Here is a 16169-nt window from a genome sequence, read left to right as displayed (position 1 = left end):
AACCTATCCTCATGCTTGAACAACCATAACCAAATGATCAATAGATACAGAACCACTGCCACAAATCATGGTATCAAACCATGCTATCTTCCCCGACCAACCCTTAGAATCCCTGAAATGTTTCTCGATTAGAGTATGGATACCATGCTTCCAATAGTACTGTCCCAATACTGTAACAGCCGGATTTTTCAGGTATCTTAAATATTGTGTTTTTGGTGATTTGAGAGGGAACTCGGCGAGTTGGAGCTCAGACTCGCCGAGTAGGGACGCGGATCTGGACGCGGGATCGCGCCTGGACTCAGCGAGTCCAGGATATGGACTCGGCGAGTCAGCGCTGTGTAATGAAACCCTAATTTCTCTGGTTTGAGACCTATTTAAAGGGCCTAATGGTCGTCATTTGTGCTCACCAGTCCCTTGAGTGAAACCCTAATCGAGTGTGAGCATTTGGAGCTAAGTAGGAGGCCATTATTGATCTTGGAGGTGTCATTGTTGCAAGGAAGGAGAAGAACTAGCCAAGGGAAAGCAAGTGGAGCCACTTCTGAGGGTTTGGAGTCCAGAGCATCATTATTGTGGTAATAATTTCGAGTTATCTTCTTCCTTGTTGTTGTTTATCTAGATTTAGGGTTTGTTGAACCCTTTTGTGGCAAGATCTAGTGTCCTCTTGGTCCCTTATGAGGTTTGAATCATAGATCTGGACCCTTAGAGGTCCAGAGTGTCCCTTTACACAAGCTTTTTGGGAATCAATGGAGGCTTTCGATTGGAATCCTCATGCCTTAGGTCAAAACTCCATTTATGAGCCATGGGGTGTGTTATGGGCACCAAGATAGAAGCTTTACGTGATGAATCAGTCTAGGGAGGCCAGATCTATAGATTGTGGAAGCAGATCTGACCTTAGAAGCAAGTTGGAGTGGTTGCATGGCATGGACTCGCCGAGTCTGTTCATCAGACTCGGCGAGTAGTTTGAAGATTGCCTTGGGATTGCTCAGTGAGTGGTCCAATCGAGTCATGGGTAGACTCAGTGAGTCAGGGTGAGTTGGAGAGGGATGACGAGTGGACTGAGTCAAACTGGGACTCGCCGAGTTGTTCTTGAGACTCGGCGAGTTGAGTCGGGGTGGCCCCGCGATTCTTCCAGGTGAAACTCGTCGAGTAAAGGGGGAATACTCAATGTGTAGGAAGGGAATTTCAGAGGGTTGGTGAAAACATCTAGACTCGCCGAGTCCGGTCAAAGTTGACCGTTGACCGTTGACCGTTGACCAGAGTTGACCTGTGTTGACTTCTTAGGGATAGTCAACCTTAGAGATGTAAAGTGTTAATTAGATACATATAATGTTATAGGAGGATTAGAGCTCGGAGGATCGAGCACGAGGGATTTCCAGGATTCGTGAGATACCGAGATACGCGAGGTGAGTCTTCTCACTATACTTTAACTTGAGTAGGTAACCAGAGTTATGAGATACAGTATTTGTATGCTATGTATGTTATGTGTTGTACTACATTATTGCTATGTGATTTATGTGGTGCATGTTTATCAGAGTTAGAACCTGAGGGTTCACAGAGTTTGGGTGCACGGACCCACAGAGTTATAGGCTCGAGTGGCTATTATGTGTTAAACGTGGTATTTTGGGGGAACTCACTAAGCTTTGTGCTTACAGTGTTTGATGTTATTGTTTCAGGTACTAGTGACGACCGCGGGAAGGCGCCGGCTTGATTCGTACACACATTCGGAGTTTTTATATTGCGATCTTGGGATTTTGTATTAACTTATATTGGATAATTAATATGGTTGTTTGATGAATATAAATCGAATTCTGTTTTATAATAAAATTGAAAATAATTGTTTCGAAATTTACGGTGTTACAATTTGGTATCAGAGCCTTGGTTTGAGGGATTCGGGTACACCTTCGGGAGTATTTGAACTCAAACTGAGGAATTGGAAAGATACTTTCAAAAGAAAACCTAACTTTTCTAAGAGTAAAAGATTTTCTTGAAAAAGAAACAAATTCCAGGAAGAAACGTGCATACGATCAGTCAGCGCCCGAACGGTGAATTCCCAAAATACCTTTATATTATGTAATATTGATATTTGATATGATGTATCTGCATGCTAGAGTAGGCTAGGTATTGCTAATAGGACTAGTGTGGCCTGATTTGTGATGCCTTAGCCTAGGGAGGGGTGAGCTGCTATGAGATGCTGAGAGTGAGTAGGTAACAGTGAGGGGCTTATGAGAGATCTATTAGAGAGTGGTCTATGCATGATAGAGTACTTGGGAATTAGGATCTGAAGAGGAAGATTTGGGGCGTGTACTGAGACGGTGTGGACAGTAGTATTGGGCCCGTACTGCTGAAAGCACCCGGCATTGCACAGTCCAAATAAGAATCTTTGGGATACCAAGAATCAAGGAGGGGTCGATTGTCGAGTGTGAGAATGCTCGAGTGAATTCTAATTTATCACATGTTGTATTTCAGAGGTTGATCATGGTGAGGACACGTCATATGCCGGAGGGTGCTAGAGCTAGTGATGAGGAGATTCGACAGATCATTCATGAGGACGTGGCTGCGGTCATCAGGGCTGAGATACCAGAGATGTTCGGGTCTATTAAGACCGCGCTAATTGAGACATTTGACGAGCGTTACGCCGCTCTTTCTGAGGCTGCTGTTGCAGCGGCTACCGCAGCGATCGCTACGGCAAGACCCCAGGGAGGTGATGCGTCACTGTTTCGGGAGTTCAGCAACACCAAACCGCCAGATTTTGATGGTACACAGGATCCGGTGGCAGCTATGAGGTGGATATCTGATATGGAGGGGTGCTTCATCACTTGCTCATCTCCTGAGCATCTGAAGGTTCGGTTCGCGCTGAACCAGCTTCGCTTGGGAGCGAAGGACTGGTGGAAGTTTGTGACGGTGCATTTTACGCCTGCTGAGCTTTCGGCAGTGACCTGGGATAGGTTCACTACAATGTTCCGGGATGAGTACGTTCCCCAGGTGGAGAGGGAGAGTTTGGCACAGGAGTTTCTGACCCTCAAGCAAGGTACTGAGTTAGTTACAGCGATCACGAGGATGTTCCATGAGAGGGTGATGTTCTGCCCTAAGCACGTGTCCACTGAGCAGGCACGTGTCCACTGAGCAGGCACGTATGAGCCGCTATCTGAGCATTTTGAGACGGGATATTCGGGAGTTCGCCGCGAACTCCTCGTATCGGACATTTGCCGAGCTTCAGGAAAATGCCCGGAAGAGGGAGATTGAGCTTGAGACACAGGCCAGGGAGGAGGCGGAGTCTCTGGGGAGGGATCGGCGGCTGGCACAGCCCAGCCGGCAGCCAAGCGGGCCAAGCCCGCTGATCCCAAACCCGGGAGCTAGAAGGGCCGCACTTGCGGGAAGTGCGGCAAGGGTCATGATGGAGTCTGTCAAGCAGGATCTTGCTACAAATGTGGCAAGGAGGGGCATATGGCCAAGGAATGCCCTAAGGGGTTTGAAGTGTGTTTTCACTGCAACCAGACCGGACACCGGAAGGCGGAGTGTCCGCTGCTGCGCGGAGCATCTCAGGGATCTGCCCCTGCCGCCATCAGAGCTACAGAGAGTAGGCCCGTGAAGGCCGAGGCACCGAGAGCTCGAGGGAGAGCCTTTCAGCTGACTACGGAAGAGGTCCGCGCTGCACCCGATGTTGTGGCTGGTACGTTTCCTTCTATATATTTATTTTGGTGTTGAGATGTTATGTTTATATTATGTCATGCATAGGTACCTTCCTTGTGAACTCTGTGCCTGCTTTAGTGTTATTTGACTCGGGTGCAAGTTGGTCCTCTGTATCTTTGGCCTTTAGTTAGCATATCAATGTTAGTTGTGAGGCATTGAGTCGGCCTCTGCGGGTTTCCATAGCTGCCGACATAGTGATTTGTGCCACGGAGGTCCTCCGGGGATGTGTGTTAGAGATTTTTGGGGTTGAGTTTCCGATTGATCTGGTTCCTATTGCGATGGGTGATGTATGTGTCATAGTAGGCATGGACTGGTTGAGCCGATTCGGCGCGGTTATCGACTGCGAGCATCAGCTGGTGACCATACGAGATCCTAGTGGGGGACTTCTTTTGGTATACGGAGAGGGTACACGTTCTGGATCAGCCTTTTGTTCGGCCGCTAGGGCGAGGCAGTGTTTACAGCAGGGTTGTAAGGGCTTTGTGGCGTATGTGATGGATACGCGAGTGATCTCCGAGAGACCGAGTTCAGTGGATGAAGTTCCGGTGGTGCGTAAGTTTCTAGATGTTTTTCCAGAAGAGTTATCGGGTGTGCCTCCCATGAGGCAAGTGGAGTTCAGTATTGATTTGGTTCCGGGAGCCGCGCCTATCGCTAAGGTGCCTTATCGTCTTGCACCTCCAGAGATGCAAGAGTTATCCTTGCAGCTTCAGGAGCTGCTAGGGAAGGGGTTTATTCGGCCGAGTAGCTCGCCGTGGAGAGCACCCATTCTGTTTGAGAAGAAGAAGGACGGCTCGCATCGAATGTGTATTGATTACCGAGAATTGAATAAGTTGAAGGTCAAGAACCGTTACCCGTTGCCAAGGATCGACGATTTATTCGATCAGTTACAGGGAGCATCTTGGTTCTCCAAGATCGATTTGAGGTCGGGCTATCATCATGTGAGAGTACGGGATGAGGACGTCCAGAAGATAGCATTCAGGACGCGTTATGGGCATTATGAGTTTGCGGTGATGCCTTTCGGGCTCACCAATGCCCCGGCTGTGTTCATGGACCTCATGAACAGGGTATGCAGGCCGATGTTGGATCGGTCGGTGATTGTATTCATCGATGATATTCTGGTATATTCGAGATCTAGAGAGCAACATGAGGAGCATTTGAGGGAAGTTCTTGGAGCTTTAAGATCGGAGAAACTTTATGCAAACTTTTCCAAGTGCGATTTCTGGTTGCGGGAGGTCCAGTTTCTGGGGCACCTCGTTAATCAGAAAGGGATATTGGTCGATCCAGCCAAGGTTGATGCGGTGATGAGTTGGGAGGTGCCAAAGTCACCCTATGAGATCAGGAGCTTCCTTGGGTTGGCAGGGTACTATCGGAGGTTTATCAAGGATTTCTCCAAGATCGCAGTGCCACTCACCAGATTGACCCGGAAGGGTGTTACATTTTTATGGGGTCCCGAGCAGCAGACCTCCTTTGAGACGCTTCACCGAAGGTTGTGCGAAGCTCCGGTATTAGCTCTTCCGGAAGGGATGGAAGATTTTGTGGTATTTTGTGATGCATCGATTTTAGGGCTGGGAGCGGTGCTGATGCAGAAGGGGCATGTGATAGCATATGCATCGAGGCAGTTGAAGCCTCATGAGACGAGATATCCCACACATGATCTAGAGTTGGGGGCAATGGTGTTCGCCCTCATGATTTGGCGTCACTACTTGTATGGGGTTCGCTGTACGATATACACGGACCATAAGAGCTTGAAGTACTTGATGGATCAGTCTAACCTAAATATGCGGCAGAGGAGGTGGTTAGATGTGGTCAAGGATTATGATTGTGAGATCCTCTACCACCTGGGCAAGGCTAATGTGGTAGCTGACGCGTTGAGCCGCTGAGCGGAAAGTACTCCACTGCAAAATGTATGTTTGAAATTAACCGTGATAGCTCCAGTTCTGGATGCCATTTATGGGGCACAGGCCGAGGTTGTGCATCCGGAGATGCAGAAGAGAGAACGGGTCCTTGGTTTGGTTTCAGAGTTCGTTTCGGATAGTCAAGGGCTTATGACTTTTCCGGGCCGGATTTGGGTACCGTTTGTCGGCGGTACGCGTACTACACTGATGGAGGAAGCTCATAGATCAAAATTTTCGATCCATCCCGGGGCTACAAAAAGGTATTTGGATTTGAGGAAAGAGTATTGGTGGCCTTGTATGAAGAGGGACGTCGCATGGTTTGTCGAGAGGTGTTTGACCTGTCGAAGGGTTAAGGCCGAGCACCAGAGACCGCATGGCAAGTTGCAGCCATTGGAGGTTCCCAAGTGGAAGTGGGAACAGATCACTATGGATTTCATCACCAAATTGCCGAGGACCACCAGCGGAGTTGATGCAATTTGGGTGATTGTGGATAGGTTGACGAAGAGCGCTCACTTTCTTGCCATCAGTGAGAGTTCTTCGGTAGAGAAGTTAGTGGAGGTTTATGTGAGAGAAGTGGTATCTCGGCATGGGGTGCCGATCTCGATTCTTTCGGACCGTGATGTGAGTTTCACTTCCCGATTCTGGAAGAAATTTCAAGAGGAGTTGGGTACTAAACTGCATTTTAGTACCGCATATCATCCCCAGACAGACGGCCAGAGTGAGCGGACGATTCAGATGCTTGAGGACATGCTTCGAGCATGTGTATTGGATTTTGGGGGTAGCTGGGATACGTATTTACCCTTGGCGGAGTTTTCCTACAATAACAGCCATCATTCGAGCATCGGTATGCTGCCCTTTGAGCTGTTGTATGGTAGGAGGTGTCGGACTCCCATTTGTTGGGGTGAGGTTGGGCAGAGAGTGATGGGCAGTAGATCGTGATTCAGACGACAGAGCAGATACAGTGGGTCAGACAGAGGTTATTCACCGCCCAGAGCCGACAAAATAGTTATGCGGACAGGCGCCGGTCCGAGCTTGAATTTCAGGTCGGCGACTTCGTTCTCCTGAAGGTTTCTCCTTGGAAAGGAGTGATTCGATTCAGGAAGAGGGGCAAGTTGGGGCCCCGGTTTATAGGTCCATTTCGTGTGATTGTGACGGTAGGTCGGGTAGCCTATCGGTTGGAGTTGCCAGCAGAGTTGGGACAGATTCACGACACTTTTCATGTGTCGCGGTTGAGGAAGTGTATAGTCGATGAATCGGCAGTGGTTCTGTTAGAGGATATTCAGGTGGATGCAAGCCTAAATTATGCCGAGAGACCAGTGGCCATCAAGGATCGGAAGATCAAGGTTCTGAGAAATAAGGAGGTACCTCTGGTGTTGGTTCAGTGGCAACACCGGAGGGGATCGGAGATGACCTAGGAGCCGAAGCGTATGATGCACGAGCAGCATCCGGAACTGTTTTTAGAGCGAGACTTCGAGGCCGAAGTCTAGTCCTAGTGGGGGAGAGTTGTAACAGCCAGATTTTTCAGGTATCTTATATATTGTGTTTTTGGTGATTTGAGAGGGGACTCGGCGAGTTGGAGCTCAGACTCGCCGAGTAGGGACGCGGATCTGGACGCGGGATTGCGCCTGGACTCGGCGAGTCCAAGATATGGACTCGGCGAGTCAGCGCTGTGTAATGAAACCCTAATTTCTCGGGTTTGAGACCTATTTAAAGGGCCTAATGGCCGTCATTTGTGCTCACCAGTCCCTTCAGTGAAACCCTAATCGAGTGTGAGCATTTGGAGCTAAGTAGGATGCCATTATTGATCTTGGAGGTGTCATTGTTGCAAGGAAGGAGAAGAACTAGCCAAGGGAAAGCAAGTGGAGCCACTTCTGAGGGTTTGGAGTCCAAAGCATCACTATTATGGTAATAATTTCGAGTTATCTTCTTCCTTGTTGTTGTTTATCTAGATTTAGGGTTTGTTGAACCCTTTTGTGGCAAGATCTAGTGTCCTCTTGGTCCCTTATGAGGTTTGAATCATAGATCTGGACCCTTAGAGGTCCAGAGTGTCCCTTTACACAAGCTTTTTGGGAATCAATGGAGGCTTTCGATTGGAATCCTCATGCCTTAGGTCAAAACTCCATTTATGAGCCATGGGGTGTGTTATGGGCACCAAGATAGAAGCTTTACGTGATGAATCAGTGTAGGGAGGCCAGATCTATAGATTGTGGAAGCAGATCTGACCTTAGAAGCAAGTTGGAGTGGTTGCATGGCATAGACTCGCTGAGTCTGTTCATCAGACTCGGCGAGTAGTATGAAGATTTCCTTGGGATTGCTCAGTGAGTGGTCCAATCGAGTCATGGGTAGACTCAGTGAGTCAGGGTGAGTTGGAGAGGGATAACGAGTGGACTGAGTCAAACTGGGACTCACCGAGTTGTTCTTGAGACTCGGCGAGTTGAGTCGGGGTGGCCCCGCGATTCTTCCAGGTGAAACTCGTCGAGTAAAGGGGAGAATACTCGACGTGTAGGAAGGGAATATCAGAGGGTTGATTAAAACATCTAGACTCGCCGAGTCACCGTAGCACTTGCCGAGTCCGGTCAAAGTTGACTGTTGACCATTGACCGTTGACCAGAGTTGACCTGTGTTGACTTCTTAGCGATACTCAACCTTAGAGATGTAAAGTGTTAATTAGATACATATAATGTTATAGGAGGATTAGAGCTCGGAGGATCGAGCACGAGGGATTTCCAGGATTCGTGAGATACCGAGATACGCGAGGTGAGTCTTCTCACTATACTTTAACTTGAGTAGGTAACCAGAGTTATGTGATAGAGTATTTGTATGCTATGTATGTTATGTGTTGTACTGCATTATTTCTATGTAATTTATGTGGTGCATGTTTATCAGAGTTAGAAACTGAGGTTTCACAGAGTTTGGGTGCACGGACCCACAGAGTTATAGCCTCGAGTGGCTATTATGTGTTAAACGTGGTATTTTGGGGGAACTCACTAAGCTTTGTGCTTACAGTGTTTGATGTTATTGTTTCAAGTACTAGTGACGACCGCGGGAAGGCATCGGCTTGATCCGTACACACATTCGGAGTTTTTATATTGCGATCTTGGGATTTTGTATTAACGTATATTGGATAATCAATATGGTTGTTTGATGAATATTAATCGAATTATGTTTCATAATAAAATTGAAAAAATTTGTTTCGAAATTTACGGTGTTACAATTTGGTATCAGAGCCTTGGTTTGAGGGATTCGGGTACACCTTCGGGAGTATTTGAACTCAAACTGAGGAATTGGAAAGATATTTTCAAAAGAAAACCTAACTTTTCTAAGAGTAAAAGATTTTCTTGAAAAAGAAACAAATTCCAGGAAGAAACGTGTGTACGATCAATCAGCGCCCGAACGGTGAATTCCCCAAATACCTTTATATTATGTAATATTGATATTTGATATGATGTATCTGCATGCTAGAGTAGGCTAGGTATTGCTAATAGGACTAGACTGGCCTAATTTGTGATGCCTTAGCCTAGGGAGGGGTGAGCTGCTTTGTGATGCTGAGAGTGAGTAGGTAGCAGCAAGGGGCTTATGAGAGATCTATTAGAGAGTGGTCTACGCATGATAGAGTACTTGGTAATTGGGATCCGAAGAGGAAGATTTGGGGTGTGTACTGAGACGGTGTAGACAGTAGTATTGGGTCCGTACTACTGAAAGCACCGGGCAGTGCACAGTCCAAATAAGAATCTTTGGGATACCAAGAATCAAGGAGGGGTGGATTGTCGAGTGTGAGAATGCTCGAGTGAATTCTAATTTATCGCATGTTGTATTTCAGAGGTTGATCATGGTGAGGACACGTCATATACCGGAGGGTGCCGGAGCTAGTGATGAGGAGATTCGACAGATCATTCATGAGGAGGTGGCTGCAGTCATCAGGGCTGAGATACCAGAGATGTTCGGGTCTATCAAGACCGCGCTGATTGAGACATTTGACGAGCGTTACGCCGCTCTTTCTGAGGATGTTGTTGCAGCGGCTACCGCATCGATCGCTGCGGCGAGACCCCAGGGAGGTGATGCGTCACTGTTTCGGGAGTTCAGCAACACCAAACCGCCAGAGTTTGATGGTACACAGGATCCAGTGGCAGCTATGAGGTGGATATCTGATATGGAGGGGTGCTTCTTCACTTGCTCATCTCCTGAGTATCTGAAGGTTCGGTTCGCACAGAACCAGCTTCACTTGGGAGCGAAGGACTGGTGGAAGTTTGTGACGGCGCATTTTACGCCTGTTGAGCTTTCGGTAGTGACCTGGGAGAGGCTCACTACCATGTTCCGGTATGAGTACGTTCCCCAGGTGAAGAGAGAGCGTTTGGCACAGGAGTTTCTGACCCTCAAGCAGGGTACTGAGTCAGTTATAGCGATCACGATGATGTTCCATGAGAGGGTGATGTTCTGCCTTGAGCACGTGTCCACTGAGCAGGCACGTATGAGCCGCTATCTGAGCATTTTGAGACGGGATATTCGGGAGTTCGCCGCAAACTCCTCGTATCGGACGTTTGTCGAGCTTCAGGAAAATGCCTGGAAGAGGGAGATTGAGCTTGAGACACAGGCCAGGGAGGAGGCGGAGTCTTTGGGGAGGGATCGGCGGCTGGCACAGTCCCAGCCGGCAGCCAAGCGGGCCAAGCCCGCTGATCCCAAACCCGGGAGCCAGAAGGGCCGCACTTGCGGCAAGTGCGGCAAGGATCATGATGGAGTCTGTCAAGCAGGATCTTGCTATAAATGTGGCAAGGAGGGGCATATGGCCAAGGACTGCCCTAAGGGGTTTGCAGGGTGTTTTCACTGCAACCAGACCGGACACCGAAAGGCGGAGTGTCCGCCGCTGCGCGGAGCATCTCAGAGATTTGCCCCTGCCACCATCAGAGCCACAGAGAGTCGGCCCGTGAAGGCCAAGGCACCGAGAGCTCGAGGGAGAGCCTTTCAGCTGACTACGGAAGAGGTCCGCGCGGCACCCGATGTTGTGGCTGGTACGTTTCCTTCTATATATTTATTTTGGTGTTGAGATGTTATGCTTATATTATGTCATGCATAGGTACCTTCCTTGTGAACTCTGTGCCTGCTTTAGTGTTATTTGACTCGGGTGCAAGTCGGTCTTCTGTATCTTTGGCCTTTAGTCAGCATATCAGTGTTAGTCGTGAGGCATTGAGTCGGCCTCTGCGGGTTTCCATAGCTGCCGACAGAGTGATTTGTGCCACGGAGGTCCTCCGGGGATGTGTGTTAGAGATTTTTGGGGTTGAGTTTCCGATTGATCTGGTTCCTATTGCGATGGGTGATGTCTGTGTCATAGTGGGCATGGACTGGTTGAGCCGATTCGGCGCGGTTATCGACTGCGAGCGTCAGCTAGTGACCATACGAGATCCTAGTGGGGGAGTTCTTTCGGTATACGGCGAGGGTACACATTCTGGATCAGCCTTTTGTTCGGCCGATAGGGCGAGGCAGTGTTTACAGCAGGACTGTAAGGGCTTTGTGGCGTATGTGATGGATACGCGAGTGATCTCCGAGAGACCGAGTTCAGTGGATGAAGTTCCGGTGGTGCGTGAGTTTCCAGATGTCTTTCCCGAAGAGTTACCGGGTGTGCCTCCCGTGAGGCAAGTGGAGTTCAGTATTGATTTGGTTCCGGGAGCCGCGCCTATCGCTAAGGTGCCTTATCGTCTTGCACCTCCAGAGATGCAAGAGTTATCCTTGCAGCTTCAGGAGCTGCTGGGGAAGGGGTTTATTCGGCCGAGTAGCTCGCCGTGGGGAGCACCCATTCTGTTTGAGAAGAAGAAGGACGGCTCGCATCGAATGTGTATTGATTACCGAGAATTGAATAAGTTGACGGTCAAGAACCGTTACCCGTTGCCAAGGATCGACAATTTATTCGATCAGTTACAGGGAGCATCTTGGTTCTCCAAGATCGATTTGAGGTCGGGCTATCATCATGTGAGAGTACGGGATGAGGACGTCCAGAAGATAGCATTCAGGACACGTTATGGGCATTATGAGTTTGCGGTGATGCCTTTCGGGCTCACCAATGCCCCGGCTGTGTTCATGGACCTCATGAATAGGGTATGCAGGCCGATGTTGGATCGGTCGGTGATTGTATTCATCGATGATATTCTGGTATATTCGAGATCTAGAGAGCAGCATGAGGAGCATTTGAGGGAAGTTCTTGGAGTTTTAAGATTGGAGAAACTTTATGCAAAGTTTTCCAAGTGCGATTTCTGGTTGCGGGAGGTCCAGGTTCTGGGGCACCTCGTTAATCAGAAAGGGATATTGGTCGATCCGGCCAAGGTTGATGCCGTGATGAGTTGGGAGGTGCCAAAGTGACCCTATGAGATTAGGAGCTTCCTTGGGTTGGCAGGGTACTATCGGAGGTTTATCAAGGATTTCTCCAAGATCGCAGTGCCACTCACCAGATTGACCCGGAAGGGTGTTACATTTTTATGGGGTCCCGAGCGGCAGACCTCCTTTGAGACGCTTCACCAAAGGTTGTGCGAAGCTCTGGTATTAGCTCTTCCGGATGGGATGGAAGATTTTGTGGTATTTTGTGATGCATCGATTTTAGGGTTGGGAGCGGTGCTGATGCAGAAGGGGCATGTGATAGCATATGAATCGAGGCAGTTGAAGCCTCATGAGACGAGATATCCCACACATGATCTAGAGTTGGGGGCAGTGGTGTTCGCCCTCACGATTTGGCGTCACTACTTGTATGGGGTTTGCTGTACGATATACACGGACCATAAGAGCTTGAAGTACTTGATGGATCAGCCTAACCTAAATATGCGGCAAAGGAGGTGGTTAGATGTGGTCAAGGATTATGATTGTGAGATCCTGTACCACCTGGGCAAGGCTAATGTGGTAGCTGACGCGTTGAGCCGCAGGGCGGAAAGTACTCCACTGTGAAATGTATGTTTGAGATTAACCGTGATAGCTCCAGTTCTGGACGCCATTTGTGGGGCACAGGCCGAGGCTGTGCATCCGGAGATGCAGAAGAGAGAACGGGTCGTTGTTTTGGTTTCAGAGTTCGTTTCGGATAGTCGAGGGCTTATGACTTTTCAGGGCCGGATTTGGGTACCGTTTATGGGCGGTACGCGTACTACATTGATGGAGGAAGCTCATAGATCGAAATTTTCGATCCATCCCGGGGCTACAAAAATGTATTTGGATTTGAGGAAAGAGTATTGGTGGCCTTGTAGGAAGAGGGATGTCGCATGGTTTGTCGAGAGGTGTTTGACCTGTCGAACGGCTAAGGCCGAGCACCAGAGACCGCATGGCAAGTTGCAGCCATTGGAGGTTCCCGAGTGGAAGTGGGAACATATCACTATCGATTTCATCACCAAATTGCCGAGGACCGCCAGAGGAGTTGATGCAATTTGGGTGATTGTGGATAGGTTGATGAAGAGCGCTCACTTTCTTGCCATCGGTGAGAGTTCTTCGGCGGAGAAGTTGGCGGAGGTTTATGTGAGAGAAGTGGTATCTCGGCATGGGGTGCCGATCTCGATTGTTTCGGACCGTGATGTGCGTTTCACTTCCCAATTCTGGAAGAAATTTCAAGAGGAGTTGGGTACTAAACTGCATTTTAGTACCGCATATCATCCCCAGACAGACGGCCAGAGTGAGCGGACGATTCAGATGCTTGAGGACATGCTTCGAGCATGTGTATTGGATTTTGGGGGTAGCTGGGATACGTATTTACCCTTGGCGGAGTTTTCCTAAAATAACAGCCATCATTCGAGCATCGGTATGCCACCCTTTGAGCTGTTGTATGGTAGGAGGTGTCGGACTCCCATTTGTTGGGGTGAGGTTGGGCAGAGAGTGATGGGCAGTACAGAGATCGTGATTCAGACGACAGAGCAGATACAGCGGGTCAGACAGAGGTTATTCACCGCCCAGAGCCGACAAAAGAGTTATGCGGATAGGCGCCGGTCCGAGCTTGAATTTCAGGTCGGCGACTTCGTTCTCCTGAAGGTTTCTCCTTGGAAAGGAGTGATTCGGTTCAGGAAGAGGGGCAAGTTGGGGCCCCGGTTTATAGGTCCATTTCGTGTGATTGCGAGGGTAGGTCGGGTAGCCTATCGGTTGGAGTTGCCAGCAGAGTTGGGACAGATTCACGACACTTTTCATGTGTCGCGGTTGAGGAAGTGTATAGTCGATGAATCGGCAGTGGTTCCGTTAGAGGATATTCAGGTGGATGCAAGCCTGAATTATGCCGAGAGACCAGTGGCCATCAAGGATCGGAAGATCAAGGTTCTGAGAAATAAGGAGGTACCTCTGGTGTTGGTTCAGTGGCAACACCGGAGGGGATCAGAGATGACCTAGGAGCCGGAGCGTATGATGCAGGAGCAGCATCCGGAACTATTTTTAGAGCGAGACTTCAAGGCCGAAGTCTAGTCCTAGTGGGAGAGAGTTGTAACAGCCGGATTTTTCAGGTATCTTATATATTGTTTTTTTGGTGATTTGAGAGAGGACTCGGCGAGTTGGAGCTCAGACTCGCCAAGTAGGGACGCGGATCTGGACGCGGGATCGCGCCTGGACTCGGCGAGTCAGCGTTGTGTAATGAAACCCTAATTTATCGGGTTTGAGACCTATTTAAAGGGCCTAATGGCCGTCATTTGTGCTCACCAGTCCCTTCAGTGAAACCCTAATCGAATGTGAGCATTTGGAGCTAAGTAGGAGGCCATTATTGATCTTGGAGGTGTCATTGTTGGAAGGAAGGAGAAGAACTAGCCAAGGGAAAGCAAGTGGAGCCACTTCTGAGGGTTTGGAGTTCAAAGCATCACTATTGTGGTAATAATTTCGAGTTATCTTCTTCCTTGTTGTTGTTTATATAGATTTAGGGTTTGTTGAACCCTTTTGTGGCAAGATCTAATGTCCTCTTGGTCCCTTATGAGGTTTGAATCATAGATCTGGACCCTTAGAGGTCCAGAGTGTCCCTTTACACAAGCTTTTTGGGAATCAATGGAGGCTTTCGATTGGAATCCTCATGCCTTAGGTCAAAACTCCATTTATGAGCCATGGGGTGTGTTATGGGCACCAAGATAGAAGCTTTACGTGATGAATCAGTCTAGGGAGGCCAGATCTATAGATTATGGAAGCAGATCTGACCTTAGAAGCAAGTTGGAGTGGTTGCATGGCATGGACTCGCCGAGTCTGTTCATCAGACTCGGCGAGTAGTTTGAAGATTGCCTTGGGATTGCTCAGTGAGTGGTCCAATCGAGTCATGGGTAGACTCAGTGAGTCAGGGTGAGTTGGAGAGGGATGACGAGTGGACTGAGTCAAACTGGGACTCGCTGAGTTGTTCTTGAGACTCGGCGAGTTGAGTCGGTGTGGCCCCGCGATTCTTCCAGGTGAAACTCATCGAGTAAAGGGGGGAATACTCGACGTGTAGGAAGGGAATTTCAGAGGGTTGGTGAAAACGTCTAGACTCGCCGAGTCGCCGTAGCACTCGTCGAGTCCGGTCAAAGTTGACCGTTGACCAGAGTTGACATGTGTTGACTTCTTAAGGATAGTAAACCTGAGAGTTGTAAAGTGTTAATTAGAGACATATAATGTTATAGGAGGATTAGAGCTCGGAGGATCGAGCACGAGGGATTTCCAGGATTCATGAGATACCGAGATACGCGAGGTGAGTCTTCTCACTATACTTTAACTTGAGTAGGTAACCAGAGTTATGTGATAGAGTATTTGTATGCTATGTATGTTATGTATTGTACTGCATTATTTCTATCTGATTTATGTAGTGCATGTTTATCAGAGTTAGAACCTGAGGATTCACAGAGTTTGGGTGCACGGACCCACAGAGTTATAGCTTCGAGTGGCTATTATGTGTTAAACATGGTATTTTGGGGGAACTCACTAAGCTTTGTGCTTACAGTGTTTCATGTTATTGTTTCAGGTACTAGTGACGACCGCGGGAAGGCGCCGGCTTGATTCGTACACACATTCGGAGTTTTTATATTGCGATCTTGGTATTTTGTATTAACGTATATTGGATAATTAATATGGTTGTTTGATGAATATTAATCGAATTATGTTTTATAAGAAAATTGAAAAAAATTGTTTCGAAATTTACGGTGTTACAAATACTACCTTCCACACCTATCCATACTTTCCTCAAGAATCATCTCGGGTCCTCTTAGTCACCTACTCATAATAATACTCCCAATACCTACTCAACAGCATAGCAACCACACTAAAATACTTCCTACGCTCCCATAGGATTCCACCACCTCCCCTACCATCAGTAGTTGAAGAACCCCTACTAATTTTAGCTAATCACTTCATGAATATGATTACATGCAACAAATATTAAATAATATTTCGACTAAAGGACTCAACCCTACAATGGTTAGACTCAAACAAGAGTTGCGCAATAGGACCAAATCCTTCACTCTAAGATAATTTAACCTTCATATAAAGTAATTTATTGTATTCATTTGGTAGTTAACTCACATCAATATGAGTCCCAAAAAGCAAAAAGCAAGCAACATTCGAGTAGTGGAGTCGACTAGGACTAAGACACACTAAAATCAAGCAGATCCCCATACGAAATCCCCGACCTCTAGGCCC

Source organism: Lactuca saligna, chromosome 5 (assembly GCF_052625555.1).
Source record: "Lactuca saligna cultivar CGN05327 chromosome 5, ASM5262555v1, whole genome shotgun sequence".
In the NCBI taxonomy this organism is placed as follows: Eukaryota; Viridiplantae; Streptophyta; class Magnoliopsida; order Asterales; family Asteraceae; genus Lactuca; species Lactuca saligna.
This window is presented reverse-complemented; position numbering follows the sequence as displayed.